The 26,877-nt window shown below is 36.8% G+C and overlaps 1 long non-coding RNA gene across 1 annotated transcript; it reads right to left on the bottom strand.

The window, feature by feature from the left end:
- Nucleotides 1-13,770: 13,770 nt before the first annotated feature.
- LOC123953750 lies at nt 13,771-26,451 on the bottom strand. Its single transcript, XR_006820965.1, has 2 exons — nt 26,414-26,451; nt 13,771-13,932 (listed from the first exon to the last, which is right to left on the bottom strand). It is a non-coding gene; the product is annotated as an uncharacterized LOC123953750 (long non-coding RNA).
- Between the last annotated feature and the right edge of the window lie 426 nt (nt 26,452-26,877).

Here is a 26,877-nt window from a genome sequence, read left to right as displayed (position 1 = left end):
AAATTAAATTAATACAAATTAAATCAATTACAAAAAGGTATTTTCATTGTCTTCAATACACAGTTTATCCTATTTTTATTATATATTGTACTTTCATGCTTAACTGAGTATATTTTCTTCTTTTAATTATTGCTTAATTATGGATTTGGAGAAATGCAAGCGAATAATGGTAGTCGTGATGGTTAAGAGCCACAACTGAGCATTGGCTACTTCCCAGGACTTGCCATAAGTGGTTTACGTGCATTTGGTAAGCCAACACAACAGCTCATGAAGTAAGGCCTTACCATATCCATTTTCCAGATAGAGACACCATAGCACGGAAAGGTAAGCACATTTTTCATGGGTGTGTACTTTGTAAATGGCGGGCATGGAATACAAACCCAGGAAAGGCTCCAAAGCAGTTTTCTTTTCTTTCTTTTTCTTTCTCTCTCATCCTTCCTTCCTTCTTTCCTTTCTCCTTCCTTCCTTCCTCTCTCTCTCTGCCTTCCTTCCTCCCTCCCTCCTCCCTCCCTCCCTTCCTTTCTTTCTTTCTTTCTTTTCTTTTCTGAGACTGAAGTGTACCTGACACACAATGTTGTATTACTTATAGATGTACAACACAGTGGTTCAACGCCTCTGTACATTCTATTATGCTCACCGCAAGTGTAGCTATTATCATCTGTCACCATACAATGCCATTATAATATCAATGACTAGATTCCCTGTGCTGTACCCTTTATCCTCAGGACTCATTCCATAACTGGAAGCCGTTTCTCCCTGTCCCCTGCTTCGATGTTGCCCATCCATACCCACACCCCCACAACAACCATCGGTTCCTGCTCTGTATTTATGGGTCTGTTTCTGCTTTTTGTTTGTTTCTTTGTTTATTCACTTGTTTTGTTTTTCAGATTCTACACATAAGTAAAATTATCCAGTATTTGTCTTTCTCTGACTTATTTCATTTGATATAATACTCTAAGTCAAGGCGAGCTTTTAACTGTTCACCCTGATACATCACAAGCAGTGAAGTCTGTGATAACTCAGCCAGCAACAGTCACTGTGGGAGGAGTCTGGCCTTCCAACCCCGAGACTTCGGATCCGTCATTTGCCTTCTTTAGACCTTAGTTTTCTCATGTAAATTTTTATACCTGATATGGTCTGAGTGAACTTTAAGTTCCTATCTAGCTATAATATTCTACACACGTGTATCTCTGTTACACTGTCAGTTCTTTAATTTAGACCTTCTTAAACCTACCTTGAATACTTGGAGTCACTAAGAAAAAAAAATCCTAAATAATTGAACGTCTAAGGGTGCGAGGAACTGTTATCACTACTCAATTCCTAACAAACTAATAAAGTTTCCAAAATGCAAAAAATACAAACAATACAGAGCTGCAACCTGATGAAAGAAGATTGGGATGAAAAGAAATCATGTAGTATTTCCTTTAGTGATACAAGAGGACTTTGCTTCTTTGTCTTTTCCTTCTTTTTTTTGGTCCTTCTTGTCTCCCTCTCCCTCCTCTTCCTGCCCCCCCCACTCCTTCTTCCCCTTCCTCTTCTCTTCCTTTCTGTCTCCCTCTGCTTCTCCCTCCTCTTCCCCCTCACATGAGAGAAATTCTAGTGAAAATTACAGGGATAGACCTAGAACTGAGAAGTCAGGCCAACAATTCACTTGATACAGGTGAAATCAGAAGTAGATGAGTAGAATATAAGAACTTAAGAAACTAATTTAACCCAGAGCAAAATCTACCACATACTATAGTTGTTTCTTTTTACATCCCCATGGTTTCGTGTAACAAAGTAAAGTTTTTGACACATTAATTTTTGGGTTTATTGAATCAGATTTATTTGTATGTTCAATTATTTATTTATAGCTTCCCATACTTTTCCTAAATTTGCCAATAATATTGAAACTAAGTGCTTTTTAGTGCCTAGAAATAAAGTATATTTTTGAAGAGGTTTTTTTTAAATAGGACTTAGAAACTGGGCATAACTTAGTTTCTCCTAATTGTTTACATATCATTATAACTGCATTGGACATTTTAACTTACCTAACATTTGTACATAGATGAACGATTCCAATCCAATATGTTTTATGTAACATGCTTAAATTATTTAATATTTTCAAAGAAAATACATAAATACAAGTCTAGAAAGTAGAAAATTTGTTTTCTTCCTCACAGTTAAGTGAATTAGAATGTAACGTAGAATGTAAATGTTTAATGCTAGTAACTCCTGAATTAATATTATCCTTTGATTAATTTTTAAAGATTTATTTATTTGAGAGAGAGAGAGCATGTGTGAGCAGGGGGAGGGGCAGAGGGAGAGGGAGAGAATCCCAAGCAGACTCCCCACTGAACCTCATGTGGGGCTCTATCTCATAACCCTAAGACATGAACCAAAATTAAGAGTTAGATGCTTACCTGACTAAGCCACCCAGGTACCCCTATTATTATTTGATTATTAATAATTTTGAGTATTTCACACATTATCCTAATCTTTTCTATTGTTTATTTATATTCTTTGATATCTATTTCATAGCCAACATGAAATAAACAAGAAAATGTAGATTGTTATCTAAATGAACATTGCATAATTTTGGTTTCCATAAGAAGCATAAGCATTTTAATCACAAATGAAATAATATGGCTTATCAGTTCTGTTTTCCATTTAGTTTCTGAAATCAAAATATGAGAGGAAACAAGCAAACATTGAGTACTGGGAATTTTTCTTAAACAGCTGTATATAATGACTAAAAGTTACTCGCAGGGTTTTAAAGCAATTTATCAACCACTAAAATGTCCCTAAGCAGTTAATTATCGAGGACAGTTATTTCTCTAGCAAAAGATGCCTCATTAGACTGACAAGAGATGGATGGTCTCATTAGACACGTCCTTGTTTTGAGCGCTACCTGCCAACTTTTGTCTCCTTTGTCAGAAATGTTAATGGCAAGTAGAAATTTTGCACAATAAGGACTGTCTCTGTTATTTTATTTAAGATTTGGACTATCACAGTTTAGAGAATAAAACTGTTTATGGTCTAAAGAAAGAACATTTATTTGAAAATTCACACTGATTAGAGAGAAGGACAAATTATATTTAAGGCTTTAAAAAAATATCACCCACAAATACTTTGTTGTTGTTGTTAACACTACAAAATTGTTAAAGTCTTCTTTGTCCTCTTGCCTTCTTAAGAGCCAGGCTGAAGGTTTTGGGGAAGAGTTTAATTACTGCTGGTGTCTTGTTCTAGTTGTTTCTCAGAGGAACTAGGATTCTTTCTGGGAATCTTATAAATGTTGGATACATTGCTATTTCTCACAGGTCTCTCAGGCTTTGTCCATTTTTTTTTCATTCTGTTTTCTTGCTGTTAGATTGGATGGAGTCTATTGATTTCTCTTCGAATTTACAGCTTCCATCCTCTATTATCTCAGTCTACTATTGAGCCCATCCAGTGAGTTTTTGATCTTGTTATTGTATTTTTTAGTTTTACAATTTCCATTAAGTTTTTTTATCACTTCCGTTTCTTTGTTGAAAATTTAGAATTTTTGTTTTTAATAGAAATTATTTCCATGGCAGTTGCTTTAAAATCCTGTTCAGATAATTCCAACATCTGATTCCTCTCACTGTTATTAGTTGATTGTCTATTCTTGTCCAAACTTAATGTTACTGGTTACTCCTGTCTTTTATTTAACAGAGAGTCACATAGTTTAGGTTTGGCATGTAGACACTGACCTACACTTTGGGGTTCAAGCTCTCATGGCAATTTAATTTTTACAGCATTTGTGGTAATATTTTGGTTTGATCTTTCTGTTTTCCTCTTCTCATGCTGCCTGAACTGTCTGTCCCCTCCTGATGTTATCGTACAGGGAAGAACAGTTTCCCCAGCCAGACCATCCGGTGCCTCCGAATGTCTGAAGAAGCTCTTTCCTGTGGAGATGAGGCATGCTTCCTGGGCTGGTTCTTCCTGTGGTGGGGCTCTCCTTGGCATTGCCATCCACTGCCCTGTATCTCTGTATTGGAGAGGCAAATCCCAGGCCTGTGGTGGCAACTAAGGAGCTTTTGCCCCTGACGGCCAATTGAACTAAGATACCCCTTTCCACAGTTCTAAGCCACACAGTATCCCTGGGTGGAAGAGAGTACTCTAATATTCAGTACTGCAACCGTGGTGATGAAAGACAGCTTCCTAGCCAAGTAATTTTTGCAGTGGGATGCCCCTTGCCAATGCGCCCTACCCTGTGATGCCCATTAAGGGGGAAGTGGAGGTTGGGACCTCAGGCTGGGTGGGAAGCCATGCGCCTCCTTGCGGCTGGCCCTCAGTGGTGTTTCCCCTTGCTTTCCCTTTCCTGTTCTAAAGCACCCAGCTAATGGTGTTGGCTGGACTCCCATTTATTCTGGAAAAGGAACAAACTTACTCAGTCTCCTTTTGCTAAATTGAGATTCAGGAAATACCAGGACAGAGTCTCCTTCCTCTTTTGTGAGGAAGGGTTTATAGTTGTGCTCAGGGAGGGAGAGGTGAGTTCATGGGATCTTGTCTGGATCAAAAGAACTTTATTTTTACAAGATTTAAAATATGAATAAATGTTTTTAGATAACCCACTAGCACCCTTCCTAAAATCATGCCAATACCTTCTATAGAGAGAGTGAAAACAACATAGAACAAGGAGCAACATTTTATGAGTCTATAAACATCAGAGTCTATTCCTTAACCATGGATTTCAAAGTTTTTCCTTGAGCATCTCACTAAATTCAAAGCTGCACCCCAACGGACTCAGGGGTGAAACCCATACATCAGTGTACCTATCAGGGTAGCACCAGGAACTGTCTTCTAACTCACGACAGCAAGTCCGTGTTTCACCAGTTATGTGATAAAATCTAAGGATAACAAAAGGGATAACAATAAAGGAGGAATTTACAGCTGGCTCTTTTTCAATAAGTTCTAGAAGCTCATAGGATCCAACCCATAGTTTTGGAAAGCTGCTTTCTAGTAGTTCCAGAAATCCTCCTGATTTACTAGTTAATCTATGTAGTTTAAACAGTAACCACCTTCTTCTCCTATTGGAAGGTATTATAATAAAATACTATTACATTTTTATATTTATTTTCTCATTGAGCTATGATAAATGTAAATTAAGTAAATAGAGGGCAGTAACTTTTTTTTTACTTGATTGTGTGTGTGTGTGTGTGTGTGTGTGTGTGTGTCTGAGCTACCTCTGGTAGCTCAAGACAAATGTAGCATTCCCTCTTTCCTCATGCCCCTTTCATTCTATCCCTACTCCCACCAAAGTGGCCTTTATTCTGACTCTAAAAGAAGTCTTATATAAATGATATCATACAATTCATACTCGTTGTGTCTTGTTTGTTTCACTCAACTTGATATATGCGGAGTAATCCATATTTTTGCTCACATTAACAATTCTTTTTATCTGAGTAGTTATCTATTGTAAGAATATGAAATGATTCAAAGATCCATACTTTATTTTTTTGTTGTTTTTTAATCCATATTCTATGTTATGGATATTTGAGTTTCTGATTTTAGCTGTGATTACCCATGAATATTACTTACAATGGGTAAGAGCATAGTCAATGGGGCTCTGAAATTCAGTGCACCACCTGTGTCATAACTGTAAGGGTTATTCTATAATGTATTATATATATCTATATATATTATATATATAGATAGATATATATATCTATAATGTGTGCGCGCACACACACACACACACGCTTCTACATGGTGCTTAAAAAATAATATACCGTCAATAAATATCTTACTTTTTTTTCTTCTTTTTCTGCTTACTTCAGAGGTTTCTAAAATAAAAGTTCTATGTATTATGTATCTTAGAGGTTCCAAGAACAGCTTGGATGTACCATACCAGAAATAATGCTATTCTACATTTATGTGTGGAATCTATAATCTGCAAGATTTTATTAAAAGTCAAATGATTCTTTCTTATAAAGCTGAACAGAGTCCTATGAAACAGTCCAACAGTGCCACGCCTAGAGTTTTCACGCAACTGAGATGCAAACTTATGTCCACACATCAGCCTGAACACGAATGTTTATTGCAGCTTTATTCATAATTGCCAAGAACCAGAAGCATGTATGGTGTCTGTGAATAGGTGAGCTGATAAACCAATTGGGGTAAAGCCATACAGCGGAATAATTTTCAGTGATCAAAAAAATTAGCTCTCAAGCCATGCAAGATAAAGGGGCACCTTAAGTCCATATTGTGAAGTAAAATAAGCTGGTCTGGGTAGACTACATACTATATAACTCCAGTAGTACAGTGAAACTGTAGAGCTAGTAAAATGTCAGTGGTCGCTGGGGGCTCAGGAGAAGGGGAGGAGGGATGAGCACTGGGAATTTTTAATGCAGTAAAACTATTTTTATGACATTATAGTGGTGGAAACATGACATTATGCATCTGTCAGAACCCGTAGAACTTTGTAACACAAAGAGTGAACTCTCCTGCAAATTAAGGACTTTTGTCAATAACAACACTGTAGTATTGGTTACTCAATTGCAGTAAGTGTATCATGCTAATGGAAGATAGAGAAAACTGGTGGAGAGAGAAGTATGAGAATTCTCTATACTATTCCTGGTCAACTTTTCCAAAACTAAAAGCTTAAAACTGCTTTTAAGGTGCCTATTAGTACAAATATGAAATGACAGTGTAGACGTGCATGGTTGCCCTTCACTGTGGGAATGAGGACTTAAATCATTAACATAATCTATCTCTAGGCATGGAGAATGAAATGTTACTGAAAATGTCTATAAGGAAAATACTATTTGGACCCAAATGCAATTTGGTATAGAAAATGTTGTCCACCTCAGAGCACACTATTTGTAAATGTGTAGTACGAACGTACTACATACCGTATAACTGTCAACATATTTATGCTTTTAACTACATAAAAATGCTGGGGGTTATCTTTTCTTTTCTTTTTTTGTAGTAATCAAGATCACTTTACAATTATTAGAGCTCCTTGAGCCCATAGCTACTTATTAGGGATGGAGCAATAATATCAACTTCTTACAATTTAATTTCACCTTTTAAGTAAAGATTTTGCTTGTCTTATCTAAAATTACCTTTTTTTTTTCCAAGTAAATGCATGCTTTGTGGAACAAAAACTTTATATCATGACATTGTTATTGTTCGCGTAGTATTTTAAGATAACTAGATTAAAGTGGTTTTTAGTGTATTGGTCATTACTATTATTAACGTTTACTTGATGATTCCTAAGTTTTCACGATGACACATAGACAGTAACTTTCTTGTTTACCTTATCTAGACCGTCAGGCTGTGACAGTGAGAATGGGGAGGGATAGGTGACAGCTGGCGCTAACATTCCTGATAACTGGATGGCCCTAAGTATAATCAGATTTTTAAGTAAAGCTATAAGGAAAGTATCCCTGAAACAACTAAAAAACCTATTTTTTGTAACTTACTGTATCTTTACCACTCTTCAAAGTGTATGGGGGACACAAAAGAAGTGTTGCTATGAGAGGAGAAGCTTATGAGTCTCCACATACATGTGAAATTGAGAAAATTTACTGAACAATAATTAGCACCCATAATGTGCATCATAAAGGGAGTCAATTTTGTGAAATGTGCAGTACTGTCTCTAATAAATCCTAAGAGAAACCAAAGAACAGAGAAATGTGTGTGACCCAGAAATAATTCTGGAAGATTTGTGTTACGCCTGAGGTGAATGTGAGAGCCATAGATGTCCACATCTTTCCCTTAAATATTCAACAATTTCATCCTGGGGGAATTCCATGCTACTGATGTGTCTTTATTCAAGACCTGTCTTTATCTTCTCCCCACATTAATATTTTTCTCCTCTCTCTCCCTCTCTCTCTTTCTCTCCTTCCTTCGGTCCCTTCTTCCTTCTTTAAATAAATAAATAAATAAAATATCCTATTCCTGTGAAAGCAAATAGATTTCTAAGTAATTAGGATTGCTATTCCTCCCTTTTTTTTTTAAGCATTTCACATCTTTAAATATCTGATCCTCTATGATACCGTAATTCATGTGTTCGTCTACTCTTACCGGTGACTGTGTTCATAGACATGGAAACCGAAGGATAATATGTCAAAATGCATCAGGCTCTACTCCCGATTAATGCTTTTTGCATTTATTTCTACAACTCATCAAGGATTCACAGTTCCCAAACTTTTTGACAATAGTGCACTTGATGTCAAACATCTGGAGGTCCAACCCAGTTTCATTGTCTATTGGTGGAAAATAAGTCAAAATTAAGTATTGTGGAATAAGCAATATTGTTGATTTCTGAATGTATCTGCTTTCATTTCTCTTTGAATTTTAAATCAGATTTATTAGAAAAAGGATCCTAAAAATTGTAGTTTAAGCATTTATCAATACATAGGGTTAAACAGATTTAAATGAATCAACCTAAGTTTAATGAAATCATCAGTATATCATATAGCAAAATTTCAAAAAAGTCACAAAAATTCAAAACTATGGCAAAACCAAGAGAAAAGTTACTCTATACTATTAGCAACTCTTTTCCAAGTTTATGAAAATTATTGCTGTCCTTCCTATATTTGTGTCCATATGTAGTTTTGATGTGGTTTTCTGATATGGCTAGATATTGCATGGCAGTGAGCCATTTTGACTATCTAATTTTAATATTGTGTTTTAACAACTCATGGACAGTCTTTAGTTATATTTAAATTCAGGGTGAGAAATTACATAAATATTCACTCATTCATAAGAATTGAAACAGTCACTTCTTTTTTTGTTGTTTTTGTTTGTTTGTTTGTTTTTGGTTTGTTTGTTTTTCAAAGAATTTATTTATTTGAGAGAGAGAGCAGAGAGGGAGAAGCAGACTCTCCACTGAGCAGGGAGCCTGACGTGGTGCTAGATCCCAGGACTGCAGGATTGTGACCTGAGCCGAAAGCAGACACCTAACTGACTGAGCCACCCAGGTGCCCCAAAACAGTCACTTCTTATGCTATAACTAAGTTGGCCATGATATACAGAAACCATTGGGTCTTTTTATAAATGATACATCGAAGGCAAGATTAAATGTGGCATGGGGAAACACTCCATGATTTGACCATTTGACATCTTCCTTTTCATCTTGTGACTCTGTTCAATATCATTTTTCTCAGAACTAAAACCAGTTAGTTTTTTCTGTGCATTATTCTATTTGTACTCTTTTAAACTTGTTTGTGCTATTTCCTGTTCCTTGAATATCTCTCCCAACTTTCTTTATATAAATAACTCAAACTTTAGTACTTGTCTATCCAACTCTGTCTTGTCTAAGAGCCTTTCGTGTCCTCTTTCTTTGAACTATATGAAACTTTGCAATTCACCACAGTCCCCTGTGGATAACATTTGGGATCTTAGTATATTCAAATGGTTTGGTCACTTTGTTTGAGTCCACAATCTTCTTTGCTTTTACTCTAACTTCTCATCCCACTCTATCCCTGTCAATGTGTCTTAGATATATTTTTGAAGCTCAAACATACAGATAATAATGAAAAGTAAATTCAAGGACTTGGAGGTTCTAGTGATTTTTAAAAATTAGATATTAGCCTTGTGGTAAATTATAAATTATTTCATCTGCTCTAAGAAGTAAAAAGTAGTTTTCAAACCTTTACCATTTTTGTTCTTACACTTGATGTTGAATTTTTGAATCAATGCAAGGATTTTTTTTAATATGTATTCATTTTACACAATTTCATTTTGCTTCATTGCAAAGGCAATTTCAACACTTAGTTTCACCACACTAGATGATTTGAAACTTTTACTCTTTAATATAGAAACAGGATAGAAAAGATACTTGAGAAATCATAAAAGCTATCCTTATTGTTTCAAAGACAGTCAACTTTCATCTCATTTAATGGTGTTCCATGACGATTTTTGCAGATAAATGATTTTAGAAGGGCATTCCCTTTGAAATATGAGATTACAATTTACTTAACATTATTTTGCTGGGATATCAAACACCAGTCATTCTTCCTTTATTAATTTGAATCTTTTTTTCCTAATTGATAGCATGTAAACTTACGTTGAGAAAAAAGATAATTAGGGATCTTCTCCCCTATGAAACAATGACTCTGAAAATGTTTCTCTCACTTCTATTTTGTGAGGGATTGAAAAGATCTGTTAACATTGGTTGAAGAGAAATGTCACTGACAATCCCAAACCCGAGCCAGGAGCATTGTGTTTCATATCATAGAAGCTGCTGGATTATCCTAAATCTGGTGGGGCATGCTCATTGCAATCCTAGGAAGCTATAACAATCCAAAGGAAATAATTTTTAGACATGCATACAGCTACAAGAGCTTTCTAACTTCAGTGTTATCAGAGTCAGGTATGGTTACACTTTCCATCCAAACTGCAGTTTTCATTGATAACATTGGTGATGATTCAGGCTCGTGCAAAACAGACAGTTTAGTAGTGGCAAAGAGCACTCCTTTTGCAACCAGGATTATCTTATTTATTTTTTGATTTAACTTTGTAATTAAAGTAAAACTTCTCAATCACAGTTTGGTCTAATTCTAGAACAGCTTGAGAAGAAAAGCCCTCATTCCCTGTTCCCCGCTCTCAACCAGAGATCATGATGGGTTTACCTTAACGCAGACATGGCTTAGCCTTCCCTCTGAGCATGAAGGTTTAACTCCACCATCTGTCTGACTTTTTGCAATTAGAATAAAGAAATGTTTTTACTTGTAGAAAGTATTCAGCATAATTATTCCAAGTGATTTTCCTTTTCGGATCATTGTTTAGTATGCATTAACAGATGTATTTCTTCCTTTTTAATTTAGAAGTAATAGTTGAACCATTATTAGTGACAGAGGCAAGAGTGTATTTTCAAGTTACTGCTCTTAGATCAATAATACAGAATTTCTCTCAAAATATACAAAGGTGGTTATTTAAGCAGTTAATGGTTTTATTATTTTTTTTTCTCACTGTAACTATTTACTCTCTCATCTGCCTCTTTGAACATTGACTTTTCTTGTTCAATTTCTATAATCGTGTTTTAGTATCATTTGCTTTCAAGGATGATTAAAAAATTAAATGAATACTATACAGTTTTTTTTTGTTTCTTGTGGGGTTTCTTGGCAGTGAAGGGTGTAAAGATGTATATAACTGTGAAGCTAATTTCTTCTCCTTGTCATAGGTTGGCCAGCTAGAGAGATTTCTCCTGAGTAAATGTAGTAAAGAAATGGAAGAAAAGAAAATTTCATCATCATTAAGGAAAAATAGCGTCGCTTCCTATCTTTTCTCTGACTCATTAAGAATGCCTTTCTCCCATTCATTTTTAAATCTTCTAGTTTAACTCCCTTAAAGTCTTTACTGGGTGCACTATTAAAAACTAATATATGCAGGTTACTTATTTAGTCAAGCTTGAGGGGACAAAGGGGTTTGCATTTCCCAAGTCTATATTATATGCCAATAAGAATTTTTTTGTCATCATGGGAGAGTCTATGGCTAGATCTTAGACAACGACTGGTATCAATTGCGTAGGCACAGTTAAACTGGAGAAGAGTGACAGAATTTTTGTTTCAAAGGTGAGCTTGAGGGATGCCTGGGAGGCTCAGTTGGTTAAGTGCCTGCCTTTGGCTCAGGTCATGATCCCAAAGTCCTGGGATGGAGTCCCGCATCCGGCTTCTTTCTCAGCGAGGAGCCCACTTTGCCCTCTGCCTGCTGCTCCCCCTGCTTGTGCTCTCTCTGTTTGTCTCTGACAAATAAATATATAAAATCTTTAAAAAGAAAAAAACCGCGAACTTGATTATTTTTAATGCTACCTTTAAACTGTGCTAAAACCATGGTAAATTTATAGAAATCAACAATTTGATTAAGTATAATATTTCGCATATTATAAAATACTTAAATTACATTGTATATTATATAGAATTCTTTATTATGTAGAATTCACAAAAATGATTCTAAGTGTTCCACACCATGGCATAACATTTCCATTGTAAATGTTTTAAATGATTTTCTTTTAAAGGTTATTTATTTATTTATTTGAGAGAGAGAGAGAGAGCATGCATGCGCCCATCATGAGTGTGCCTGTAAGCAGGCAGAGAGTGGCAGAAAGGAAGGGAAAGGAAGATGGAAAGAATCCCAAGCAGACTCCCATGCTGAGCACAGAACCCTCCCACTCAATCCCAGGAACATGAGATCATGACCTGAGATGAAATCCAGAGTCCACCTCTTAACTCACTGAGCCACACAGGCACCCCTAAATGATTTTTCTTTGTAAGGAATTTAAAGCTTTGTGGACATTTTCTAAAAAAATTTATGCTAACCCAATATATGAAGGCCAATAGAATGATGAAATAGAATATCAACTTCTATTAATTCCCATATTCCATGATTGATATTAATATTTATCCAGCTTGCTAGCTGAAAATATTTATGTTTGGGGGCACCTGGGTGTCTCAGTGGGTTAAAGCCTCTGCCTTGGGCTCAGGTCATGATCCCAGGGTCATGGGATCAACCCCCACATTGGGCTCTCTGCTCAGCAGGGAGCCTGCTTCCCCATCTCTCTCTCTGCCTGCCTCTCTGCCTACTTGTGATCTCTGTCTATCAAATAAATAAATAAAATCTTTAAGAAAAAAATACTTATATTTCAAAGTAGCATTTATAGAAATAAGGACAGAAGGAGTTTTCTGAGTTTTTAACCTCAGTCACTTATAGACAAAAAAAATTATAATTAACTAAAAAATGTGAAAATAGAATACTTAACAAAATACAATATATTTTCACCACAAAACATAGACCCAGTTGTCGGGGAGACTATTTCTTGGGCTTTTTTAGAAAAATTTTAAAAGATTTTATTTATTTATTTGACGGAGAGAGAAAGCAGAAGCAGGAAGAGTGACAGGCTCCCCACTGAGCAAGGAGCCTGATGGGGGACCCGATCCCAGAATCCTGGGATCACGACCTGAGCCAAAGGCAAACGCTTAACAACTGAGCCACCCGAGGCATCCCTAGAATCTCATTTTTAAACAATGCAATGAATAGGACCCTACCCAAAAGCAATACAAAAACGTGCTATTAAGTAGCACATTGAATATATCTATGATGAATATTTAGAAAATAATTTTAAACATGTATAACATGTATTCAAGTGTTCGTTAAACTATTTGAAAGGGAAATGTTTTCCTTGAGAGTAAATATTTTCTGTAGGCAAAATATAAAGCAAATCATTTGAATTTGTGCATGTGCTTAATGAATTTGGATAGGGTTTTCTAAAGAGCAGTTTTTAATTTAAATGCCAAAGTGGTTTTCCTTAATACCAGTGGAGTCATTTAGCATGCATTAATTAAATATTCATATATAAAGCACTTATCATTTTCAAGCATGATCATGACTACAGAAATTGATACTTAATATAGGGCTATTGTCTATAAGTGTAAGAGAAAGTTGGTTATAAAATGGTTATTATGTTAATTATAAAATTATTATTATATTAATAAGAAGCAATGTGTAGCCTGAAGAATTAGGGAAACATTAACTCAGGGGAATAACAAAAAGTTCCGGAAGTGAAGAGATTTGGCTGAATCCTGGGGGATGAATGAGAGTTAGTTCACTGATAGACAAGCCCTCCATGGTGGTGGTGGGTTGGGAGGAGGTCGCTACTGCTGCAAAATAAATTACCACAAAGATCGTTAAGCAGCACTAGTTATTATGTCAGACTTCTGTAGAACAGAGGTCTGGGCAGGCTCTGATGGATTCTCCGTTTCAGGTCACACAAGACTGATGTCAAATATCAGCCAGGCAGAACTCTTTTCTGGAAGGCTTTTTTTTTTTTTTCTTTTTTGGAGATTTTATTTATTTATTTGACAGAGAGAGACACAGAGGGAGAGGGAACACAGCAAAGGAGTGGGAAGTGAGAGGGAGTAACAGGCTTCCCGCGGAGAAGGGAGTCCGATGCAGGGCTTGATCCCAGGACCTTGGGATCATGACCTGAGCCAAAGGCAAATGCTTAATGACTGAGTCACCCAGGAACCCCTGGAAGAAGAGTCTGATTTCAGGCTTTTTGGGTTGTTGGCGGTACCTAGGTCCTTGTGACTCTAAGGCTGAGGCTGCTCACAACTCCTAGAGGCCATAGTTCAGTTCTTGAACGTGTTCTCTCCATCTTCAAGCCAGCTGTGCTGGCTTGATTTTTTTTTTTTTTTTTTTTTTTTAATGCTTTGAATATCTCTGACTTTCCTTGCTATGACCAGTTTGGGGGGGGGGGGAGGTTATCTGCTTTTAAAGAACATTTGCAATTAGATTAAGTCCACCTGATAATCCCTCTTTGACCAATTCAATGTCAACTGATTAATAACTTTAAGTACATCTTCAGAATCCTTTTGGCCATGTTCCATAATCATGGGCATTACACCTAGGGCAAAAGTCATGGGCATCTTAAAATTCTGCTTAACACACAGGAGAAACCCAGAAAGTGCAAAGATTAAAAGACCAACATTGCAAGTTTAGTTGAAGAGCCATAAATAACTTGTTGAGCATCCTTCAGAATTTATTCATTAGGGATGATGAGGCTGTGGAGAGACAAAAGGAGAATCTAAATTTGGAAAGAAGTAAACAACGCTTGAGGGCTCTCTGTACTTTATAACGGGCCCCAGGTTAATCTGCAGGTGGACATGAGCCATAAGCACAGGTCAGTGAGTGAGATCGTCCAAGACGAAGGGTCTAAAACAACTCTGCCTTTTTTTTTTTTTAGATGTAATTAATTTATTTATTTGAAAGGTGGGGGGAGGGGGAGTGCACACCAGTGGTGGGAGAGGCCAGAGGAAGAGGGAGAAACAGGCTCTCCACTGAGCAGGGATCCCCCTGTGGGGTCAATCTGAGGACCCCAGGATCATGACCTGAGCCAAAGGCAGTTGCTTAACTGACTGAGACTCTAAGGTGTCCCTAAAACAACTCCACTTTTATTGGTGAATAATGCCAAACTTGAGATCAAAGAAGAGAAGCACACAATCTATTTTGTTTATCTCTTTTAATCAATTTTTAAAAGATCAAATTAATATACACAGAACAAAACGTGGGTTTAAGATAATCAAAGCATCCAGCTAATTTAAGGGAATTAAACATTAAGAAAGCATACCACTTTGCAGGACACTGAAAACAGGTGTATGTGATATAGTATTGGCAAGTATATGAATTAATTAATAAACAAAAATGAATTAATCAATCAATGAATAGATTAAGCTAGCAAGGACGTGAGCAAATAAGAAATTCATTAATCATTAATAATTCCAATTACAATGTAGGGGTTTTTCCATACCACCAAAGCAATTCTAAACTACTAGCTGAATGTTCTACAATTCAATCCAGTCTGACACTGTCTGCCGGAGATCACAGAGGCTCTCACAGGTTGAGATGCCACCAGAGTCCCCTTCCTCCCCCTTCAGATTCCATTTTAATTTCAGGCTGACTCCTGTTCTACGGACTGATTAGCTACAGATCAGAGGTTCCAGTGACCCGTTCTTGGGCTTAATTTTCTAAAGAGACAGAGAACTCAGAGAAATGTTTTACTTGCTAGATTACTGGTTTACTACAGAAGGTTATCACTCAGAACAGGCAAAGAGAAGAGAGGCATGGGGCACGGTATGGGGGAGGGCACAGATCTTCCATCATCTCTGAGCAGGACAGCCTCTGGATCTCCATGTGTTCACCAACCCAGAGCTCTCTGAATACCATCCTTTTGGGGCTTCTGGAGGTGTCATTGCATAGGCATTATTTCATTTATTTTTATTTATTTTTTCAATTAATTTTTTCAATTATTAGCCACTGGTAATTGATTCAACGAGCCCCTCTCCCCTCCCTAGAAGTGAGAAGTGTAGGACTGAAAGTTCTAACCCTCTAATTATTGGTTAGCTTTGGCAACCAGTCCCCATCCAAAAGTGACCTCATTGACATAAAACAGGTGCTTTTGTAGGTTTTATCACTTCTAAAATTCCAAGGGTTTTAGGATCTCAGCCAGGAAGTGGGATGGAGACCAACATACGTTTTTGTTGTTGTTGTTATAAATCATGATATCACAGTCATGAAGAATGGAAGTGGTCCCAGAGTAGAATGAGCAAATAAACTGTTTGCTTTAAAAGCAGAAGAGTTTATACACCTTAGTTTATGTATTTAAACCTGATGTCAATATGCAAAAACAATTCATTAATAAAGACATTTATTATTTTTAGATACTTAACATATATTTGGACCACAAAAATGACAGTAAAAACTAATAAATTATTACAACTGACTTTTTAAAAAAACCAATATGATCCCTAGGCTGTTAGGTATGGGCAAATGCTGAAATTACAATTGATCCAAGCATTTAGAAAATTCACTCATAATATTATTGGGAGAAATTAAAAACATGTTTGTTGCATAAAGATATAAGTGGTCTAAGGACTTGCTTGAACTTCTGAAACAAAGAATGTTAATCATTAGATCTACTTAAACATAGGCTGTAAGATCAAAAGTAATTCAGCATTATAAAGTATTATGGTTTATTCTCATAAAGTATCAATAGTATTGATTAGTTAGGGTAAATAAGTTCTTATTATATAATGAATGCTTTGTCCTCAGGGGGAGGACAGAGGGAGAGAGAATCCTCAAGCAGACTTTCCACCCCACTTGCTGAGCGTGGAACCCTATGCAGGGCTCCATCCCAGGACCCCAAGATATGGCTTGAAGGGAAATCAAGAATCAGTTGCTCAACTGACTGAGTCACCCAGGTGCCCCCTGGCAACAGGGTTCTAATTAACATTATATAGACAAGTTACAATTATGTTCTCACTCACTACAATGTGTTAATGGGGATAAGTGCAAATTCCAGTACTGTGGTTTAGAAAAGAGTAAATTCACAACAAGAGTATGAAAAGAACATGTACAAATTGCATTATTTTTGATTTGTTGAAAATCATGAAAATTTTTTAGGTTTCCATATGGTTCATTGCTTCATTAGCCATCTTCACGTTTCTCTAAATGACTCTCAGGGCATTACCTGTCCACCCTTCATAAAATCACAAATGTTTCTTTCCCCATTCCAATACAAGTTTCCATCCACCTTCTTTGGATAATTTTTTCAATAAGTTTATCACCGTAAATAATTATAAAGTGCATATATTAATCACTTTTATCACCCACCTCACTCACATCAACAAACCAGAACATATTTCATTAGTGCAGAAATTTGTGTTTTGGTTTACATTGATGGGCACATAGTGGAAGTGAAGAAAATATTAACTGAGTGATAAAGAAGGAATGAATTAAAAAAAATATTTGGTTGCATTTGCCATAAAGTAAGACATTCATAAATAGTATAAGCCAAAAAAAGAGAAATATTACATAATGAACAACTCAAAGAAGTAATTCTGTTTATATTTGAGATCTGATTTGGCAGAAAACATATATTACACCTTATTTTAAGCACTTAGTGGCTAGAAATATGACAGAGTCATTAAATTATTATAGCTGGTTAGAGGCCAAAATTATAGAAATTAAGTAGAAATGTTCACATTGTTTGTTTTGCCATTATACAAAGAGAAATCTTTAGAGTTTGAGAGTTTTTTGGAAATGGGAAGAATTGCTTTAGGACAGTTACTATCCCCTTTCACTGATATTGTTTGGAAAATCATTTATTTGACATTATTTCAATGGGCTTCATTCACAGATCTACCTGTGCTTTCAAACCTTAAGATTCTCTAGGACAAAAAAGTCTATAGCTAAGAATAAAGTGTAAAAATCATGATCAAGTCTCAGAATATATAGTATAAATGGCTGTTTAAGCATTACAATGGAATTGTTGTAATAACACTAATGTGATTATAATTTTCAAGTGTGAGAAAATAACATTTAACAACATAATAAAAAATGAATATCTACTTACCATAGGTGTTTTCTGAAATAACTATTTGAACACTCTCAGAAACACGTTAAAAGAAATGAGCAGTATGCATACTGTTACCCAATGATCCAAAAGCAAAATAGCAACAGGGCTAAACAGGTTTTTTTCTCACTAAAATGGTTTCCACCTTCATTTATAAAATATGCACATTTTGTTCTAATTTGCTAAACTTTTCATAAAATTATACTATGTTCAATTAAAATGAGAACATGTTAGGAAGAGAGATAAAAATAGAAATTAAGACAGTAGGTTTCTAGTCAAGATTTAATTTTTAGTGTAAGACTGTGAAAAATTAACTCCCATGGAATTCATAATCTTACTTGGTAAAGTGAAAAGTTCAGGCTATATATGTCTAGGATTCCTCCTGCCTCTTGGAAGATTTGCACAATAAACATAATAAAATAAGTATACAGCTACAATATTGTGATTTATAGAAATATGTATATAGTCTTCATCCAAGGTTCCTAGTTCACAGCTCCCAAACCCTTGGCATTTCCTGAGTAAGAAGAGCGAGGGGTCATGATATTTGGTCTCTTGTGCTCAGTTCCTGAAGTTGATTGAGAGCCACAACTATGAAATGGGTGTCTTGTTATTCCCAATATGCCCTTTCCACCGTAACTGGATATATGACAATGAAATGACTTTGGATAAGGATAGGGGCTGGTCGCCAGGGGAATCAGCCAAGAATAGAGGGTTGGAACTTTCAAGGGCACCATCTGATTTCTGAGGATAGGAAGGGGCTTAGAAATCCAATCAATCACCAATGGCCAATGAGTTAAACAATCATGCCTATTTAATGAAGTCTCCATAAAAAAAAAAAGAAAGAAAGAAAGAGAAAAGAAAACAAAGGTAGAGTTTCAAAGAGCTTCTGTGTTGGGGAACCATACCCCTACAGGTCACTGTATTGGGTCCTAATATCCATAGGACAGAAGCTCCTTTGTTCGGTACCTTACCCTAGGTATCGCTTCAATTGGCTGTTCATTCCTTTCCTTTAATATCCTTTGTAATAAACTGGTAATCTAGTGAGAAAGTAGGTTTTCTGATTTTTGTGATCTGTTCTGGAAAATTAATTAAACCCAAAGAGGGGGTTGTGGAAACTTCAGATTTATAGCCAGTGAATCAACAGTAGAGGTAACAACCAAGTTTGCATTTGGCACATTAGACGGAGAAGAGGGCAGTCTTTGTGGGACGGAGCACTTTACCTGTGGACTCGCGTGCTACCTCTGGGTACATAGTATCAGGACTGACTTGAATTGTAGGACACCCAGTTGGTGTTTCTAGCATTTTTGGTGGTGTGTGTATGTGGGTGTGTGTGTAGGGGGTCCTCTGTTTATATTGGAATTGGGTACAGAACCCAAAATAACAGCCAACTTTTCTGAACCTCATTTTATAAATCTATAAATTTATGGGGTTCGAGTAAAATAATCCCTGAAGTATGTATCAATTCCATAGCTGAGAAAGCAACTGAGTCTTTGTAATATTTACACACTTTGGGTTTTGACAGTGGATTATCAATCATTTTGAAGGCTTTTATAATTTGATTCTTATAAAATGACAGAATTTTGGAGTGCTAATAACACACCCATAACTTCAAACACTGTTATTTAATTTGTATGATCTATAAGAAAATAGTCTTAATAGAAGATGCAGTTATGGGGCACCTGGATGGCTTGGCAGGTTAAGTTACTGACTCTTGTTTCAGCTCAGGTCATGATCTCAGGGTCCAAGGTCAAGCCCGGGTTGGGGCTCTGCACCCAGCAGGGAGTCTGCTTGAGATTCTCTCTCGCTCTCACTCAGCCCTTTCCTGTCCCGTCCTCAGCTCACGCACACTATTACTTTCTCTAAATAAATACACAAACCTTACAAATTAAAAAAAATAAATAAATAAAGGATAACAAATACAGACATGGTTGTTTGACAGTAAATTATGCAAATTGGGGAAACAAATTTTATTCCGTGTCTGTTACAGATAAAATTCCATGCTAAGTGCTTTCAATTCTTTGTACTGTCTTCAGGACAGTGTAGTGAGGTGGGCGTACGTACGGCACACTTACTAGAGGGGGAAACCTAGAAATTTAATCACTCGATTTCATACATAATGTGAGCATATTATAAATGGAAATTAAATCTAAACTTTAGATTCCAAAACCTATTGAAGAGAATTGATTTACTCTAATCTTTCTTTAATCAGAATAGATTAAAAAGTTGATTTTATGGGTGCCTGGGTGGCTCAGTCATTAAGTGTCTGCCTTTGGCTCAGGTCATGATCCCAGGGTCTTGGGATCGAGCCCCTCATCGGGTTCCCTGCTCTGCAGGAAGCCTGCTTCTCCTTCTCCTACTCCCTACATGTCATTTACACATTCTTCCAAATCTATAGACTATACAGACCCCTAAGGTAATATATGGACTTTGGGTGATTATGATGTGTCAAAGCAGGTTCATCTTTGTTAATTAAAAAAAATAAAATAATACAGTACCATCTAGGGGAGCCTGAGTGGCTTAGCCAGTTAAGCGTCTGCCTTTGGCTTAGGTCATGATCTGAGGGTCCAGATCTGGGCTCTCTGCTCCATAGGGAGCCTGCATCTCCCTCTCCTTCTGCCTGCCACTCTGTCTGCTTGGGCTCTTTCTCTCAACTGAATAAAATCTTTTAAAGAAATACCATCTATTGAATGATGTTAATGGGAGAGACTATGCATGTGTTGGGGAGGACAGTGCTATATGGGAAGTCTCTCAATCTTATTGTGAACCTAAAAATGCTTTAAAGTGTAAAAAAGGTTTATTTAAAAAAATAATTCTTGATGAACTTATTACCAAAAAATAGAATATATTTTTTGAAATATGTTAAAAAATATATAAAACCTACCCTAAACATGCCTACGAGGTATACATTTATTTTTATAACAGAAAATAAAACAGTTAATTCAGAACTAAGCAAAATAAAACAAAACAAATTTTCTCTCTTGTTTCTTTCAAGATTAAAAACAAATCATCCACTTTCGAAGTATTTATTGACTACTGGTCTGTCATTCACCAACAGCAACAGAGAAATTGCAGGACATAAACATGCCTTGAATTTTTGCTCGTGTCACATTGGCGAGGTTCTCATTGACCAACCCAGGGCCCAAGGCAGAGCCTGTAATCTGTGTGTGTGGATATTCGCCTACGGGTGTGGATAAAGGGAGGAAATTAATGGCAAGCAGTTTGCAAACAACTTACCACAGTTGCGTACAAAACCTGAAGAGGGCTACAGAACTCTATACATTTTGAAAAGTGTTTTTATGTGGACTTGAAGAAACCTCACAGATGTTCGAGGCTCAGCAACCTTCAGGAGTTTAAATCCTTGCATTCATCTGCTTTCATTTTTTTTTTTTTTTTCCCTTTCCTGGGTCTCCAGAACACTTAACCACTATCTGTTCGCCAGGTCAGATTAGCGTGTCGCCAATGTTATAGGTCAATGTGACCTTTCGTAAAATGGAAATATGTTATCGTGGAAAGCGGAAGAGTCAACATTGCCTTGAGGCGAGACAGTGAAGCTATTGCTAACCTGACCCGAAGTCGGCAAAGCTGTATTAATTCTCCTGACTGATGAAAGGAAACATTCATCAAATCATTGCCACACACACAGGCTTTTTCTTTGCTCCAAGTGTCCAGCATCTACCATCGTTCCTTTGTTTTCTGCAGAGGTCGGTGGGTGGACCACAGAAAGTTTGGCCTCTTCATGCCATTTCTGCATTTAAGTGAAATACAGGAGAGGCTAGACAGTGCAATCTAAGTCCCTGGGGGTTAACTCTCCTGGGAGTGATCTTTGACCCATGGGAAATAAAAGATGGTGGGGAACTCAGCGGTTAAGTTCTGTTCCCTTTCTCCTTCCCATCACTCTTCTGAGAGGTGGTATATGGATGGAGCGTGTCGGAAGACATCCTTTGAGGCAAAAAGACACATCTGTGTTTCTGTTCACACCTTGAGAAGTGGTAGACTCCATGGTAACAAATCACCTTGCATTTCTTCCATCATTCCCTGCCTCATTTTTCTTTGTCCTCACTCTCATTGACCTGAATTTTCATCTCTCAAATAAAGCATTAGTGATTTATCTTTGCCTCAGGCTGCGTTTCCTGGATCCTTGGGATATTGTCAATTTAAAAAATGTGAAAGCTGAGAAGAGACCAAAGGTTGCCCAATAATTATGTCTCCATGTCACAGGCATGGCATGTTTTTGGTTCAAAATGGATTTCCTTTTTGTCTTTCACAGAGTTCAAGAACTGGCCATCTGTTGTATGAGACATACTTTCCTTTACCACAAATATGTTATTGATACTCAACTCCTTAAGCCCATTTCACCTACTCCTGCTCTGTGCTGAATCCTGTCACATCACCATTCCAGACTTTCCTCTTTGCAGTCCAGAAAAGCCTTGCATGCCTTCAAAATTTTTTCTGAGTCAGTGGAAGCAACAATTGACATGAATTAGTCAGATAGGTTAAGCAAGAAAAAGTTCAAAACGGTTCAAAGAACTTATAGACAGGTGGAGGTTGATTGCTTACAAGACACACATATATTAATGAACAACTTGAAACTGGGTAATTTCATATTTATTTTAATTATTAATAATCAAAAATTGTGTTTTTTATTTTCTGACTTGGGTGGCACTTAATAGGACAGAAAATATCTGTTATTTACCATATGAGTAGAAAGAAAAAAAAGCAGATTATTCAACTATATAATGTATTATTGGATCTGATTTTGGTCTAAGTTAGTGGAACCACAGTTGTATCTATTGCCCAGACTATCTCTTAGTCATGAATTATCAAATACTTTCTTGTATATACAGTTGATCCTTGAACAACATGGGGGGTTAGGGGTGCTATCCCCACACAATAAAAAAATAGGAGTATAACTTTTGAGTCTCCCAGAAACTCAACCACTAGTAGCCTACTGTTGACAGAAACCTTATCAATACCAGAGCCAATTAACACGCATTTCGTGTGTTACATGCATTATATACTGTATTCTTAAAAGAAAGTAAATGAGAGAAAAAAGTAAAAAATATCATTTTCAAGGAAAATATATTTACAGTACTATGTGATTAAAACAAAATCCACAGATAAAAGGACACATGCAGTCCAAATCCATGTTGTTCAAGGGCGAACTGTGCCGTGAAATATGAATAAAAACTGGTGAATCAAATTGTGTCAGACCACCCTGCTGTGCAAACTGCCACTTTTAAACAGCTTTATTGATGAGTAATTGACATATAATAAACTATGTACATTCAAAGTAATCAATTTGATAAATTTTACATACGTATGCACCTGAAAACCATCATCACAATCAAAATAATGAATTTAGTACTCACTGCCCCAAGTTTCCTAATGCCACTTTGTACCCCTCCATGAGAATCATAATCCCCCCAAATAGGAAACCAATGAGGTACTTTATTAGTTTGCATTTTCTAGAATTTTCTATAAATGGAAAAACAGCCCATATATTCTTTTTGCGTGGAGTCTTTCCCAAAGTAAAATTATTTTCAGATTTATCCATATTGTTGCCTATACCAGTCGTTCATTTTTCAAAGTCTGAATAGCGTTCCATTGTATGAATACGCCATACATTTTTTATCCATTCCTGGGTTACAGAATTTCAGAGTAATTCCATCTTTCTAGTATAACAAATGAAACTGCGATGAACATTTGTTTGCAGATCTGTGTATGGAAATATTTATTTCCCTTGGGTAGAAACCTAGGAGTGGAATTGCCAGATCGTATGGTAGATGGTCTTGTCTTTTCTAAGAAACTAACAAATGTTTTCCAAATTGGTGTAACAATTTACCTTTCTGCCGCCAGCCTTGACTGAACATAAACAGTTAACACATATTTTGTATATTCTATGTATTATGTGCTGCATTCTCAAAATAAGATAAGCTGGAAAAAATAAAGGATTAATACAAAATATATAGAAGGTTATTTTCAAGAGAAAGTACATTTCCAGTACTGTACTGTATTTATCAGAAACCATCTGTGTATCAATGGACCCGCACGGTTCAAGCCTGTGTAGAGGGACAAGCTGTAAGCTCTGTTACCTTTGCAGCACTGCGCTTGGGGGATAGTTTTTGTTTTCTGTCTTTTGTTTTAAGAGTAGGGAGGAAGGATGTTAGCTCTAACTATTTCACATAGTCTAAGTGATTGCTGGCTTCCAAAGGCGACAAGGTTATCCTGTTCTGAGCGATGGCTCTCTTGATTCTCTTTAAATTCAGTTATTCCCACTCTGGGCAAATTCTAACTCTGGCAGAAGGAGGGAAGAAGGAAGAACAATTCCGCAGCAGAGTCCGACAGAATTGCCCCGTCAGCAAGGCGATTCACAAAAGGACAAGGATTATGACCATCCACAGTAGCTCATTTCCAGTTTGCCTTTTGGGGAGCAGTGCCAGAAAATATGAGGGAAACAGACGAATGGCCACAGGCTTTATTCCCTACACCGATGTCAATAAACACTGGGGAAAGTAACATGTGCAAGCTCTGTAAGGACTCTGAAGCATGTGACCATCCTTTCTTGACATGTTTTCTTTTTTTTTTTCTTATCGATTTGAATATTAGAGGGACAATCTACCCTAATTTCTTCCCAGAATTTTCACCGAATTTTGACCCAGTTAGTTATGAATAGCTCTGCTTTAAATAATGCTTTGCTCAATTTAACATTTTCTCACTATACGGTGGGGTCTATCATCAGAGAAATCAGGAGGGCTTCACGGCAGTTTCAGCTTTCTTTAAAAATCCTCACATCGTCTGGGCCAGGTGGTGACTGTCTTTTGCTTATCACATTTTTTTTTAAAGATTTTATTTATTTATTTGACAGAGAGAGAGATCACAAGTAGGCAGAGAGGCAGGCAGAGAGAGAGAGGAGGAAGCAGGCTCCCTGCGGAGCAGAGAGCCCGATGCAGGGCTTGATCCCAGGACCCTGAGACCATGACCTGAGCCGAAGGCAGCAGCTTAATCCACTGAGCCACCCAGGCGCCCCACATTTTTTTTTTTTAATAAAAGACAGAATGCAAGGTTATTTGTTTTCCCCTATTTTAGAGACATGAAAAATGAGAGTCAATGAATACCATCAGCTCTTTGCTGCCCTTCATTTTATATTTATCTTCCATGATTGTAGGGAGTCATAATTGTAGAAAGTCATAATGATGGTGCTTGAAAAGACTTCTGCTGTTAAATTTAACCAAACAGAAATGTCGCACCCCAGTAAAGGACAGGGAAGAAAGAATTTATGTAACAGAAATTTTGGCAAAAACGGGTTGAACAATTCTCTCCTTTCTAAGGCAGAGCCCTATCAGGCAGAGCCCTATGTCACTCTCATTAGGAGGCTTTCCACTAGAGGATTATTAGTTCTGACAAGGGTTTTCCCTTCTATTTCAGAGACAGAATTAAACCTGTGGAAAGCATATATATATTCTTTCTGTGCACAGAGAAGAAAAAATATTTTCTACCAAAAATTCAGTTTGTGACATGCTTTCAAGGCACAATTTGAAGAATGTGAGAATGCAGTGGTCATTGACAATGTATCTGTTCCAGGCTGCTGGCCACCATCTGGGTATCGTGTTACGGATCCTTGCTGCCACCATCTGTGTATCGTGTTATGGATCCTTGTTCTTCACACTCTATATGCCATTTTGTATTTCTTAAATCCCTTGAGACGTACGGTATGTATCACTTTCAAACAAGATTTTTTTTTTTTCTGTTTGTTCCTTCTGGACACTTTCTTCCAAAGTGCTGTTGACTCTTTACTCATGGAATATCAGATTTATTTTATGAAGACTCAAAAATCAACATTTGAACCTTGTAAAGTTTAGCTGTGCCATACTGAAGCAAACACACTTAAATCCTTTATTCCGATTCCTTATTTTGAGCTAAAGCTGGGTGGTTATGTGCAGCGGAAACAGAGGAGGGAGAGGAGGACAGCAGTTGGAGAGAAAATTAGTTGGGGAAATAAATGGTATTAATTGAATAACTTTGAAGTAATTTAAATAGTTTGTGCCCCACTGTATATTTTATTTAATCAACCCAGCGACTCTATGAGCAAGGTAAATGTCAGACACCAAATCTTACCAAGAAGAAAAGAGAAGCTCCGTTCAGTCTGGTAACTGACCCAGAGTCATCAACAAGTTAATAGCAGAACAGGGATTTGCACATAGCTTAATTCGTGCAAGCTACCTTCCACCATGCGCCACCACATCAAGCGTTGCTATAGTTCTCCAAGATTTACATTCGTTACCTTCTGCTACCACATTTCGTTTGGCCCCTCCCCACCATCAACCTCCCAAAATAAAGATCCGAGGAGTGGTTGAGCGTAAATTTATAGTAAACACCATTTTGTACCAATTTCTTTTTTCTTTTTTCCAAAGATTTACTTATTTATTTATTTGACACACCGAGAGACATCACAAGTAGGCAGAGTGGCAGGTAGAGAGAGGCAGGGGGAAGCAGGCTCCCCACTGAGCAGAGAGCCCGATGTGGGGTTTGATCCCAGGACCCTGGGATCATAACCTGAGCTGAAGGCAGAGACTTTAACCCACTGAGCCACCCAGGTGCCCCCCATTTTGTACCAATTTCTTAATTTTGCTCTTTATGCATGCCACCAGCATTCTGAGAAATTTCTTTTAACAGAGCAATTCCTGTACTCATCCAAAATATAGGATATGAAATATTATAAAACAGTAGAAGATCAGTAGAGTTTTAACCAGCTTAAGAAAACAGAAGTGGATTTCCTCATATTATAGGCTATGTAGTTAAGTTTTGGAACAAGCTTTTGATAATGGAAAAGTACTTACAGATGTGATTTCTATAATATGCTAGAATAGTTTAGTCTAGGAACACTGCCTTATTAAATCTTTGGCTCATAGCTAAAATTTTTACATCTTTTTTTTCCTTCTTTTTTTTTTTTTTTTCCTCTGTAGAGTACCCTGTGCTATGGCCCAGACTCTCTGAACCTGGTATTGTAGAGAGAGCAT

Source organism: Meles meles, chromosome 12, assembly GCF_922984935.1.
Source record: "Meles meles chromosome 12, mMelMel3.1 paternal haplotype, whole genome shotgun sequence".
NCBI classification, from domain to species: Eukaryota; Metazoa; Chordata; class Mammalia; order Carnivora; family Mustelidae; genus Meles; species Meles meles.
This window is presented reverse-complemented; position numbering and strand designations above follow the sequence as displayed.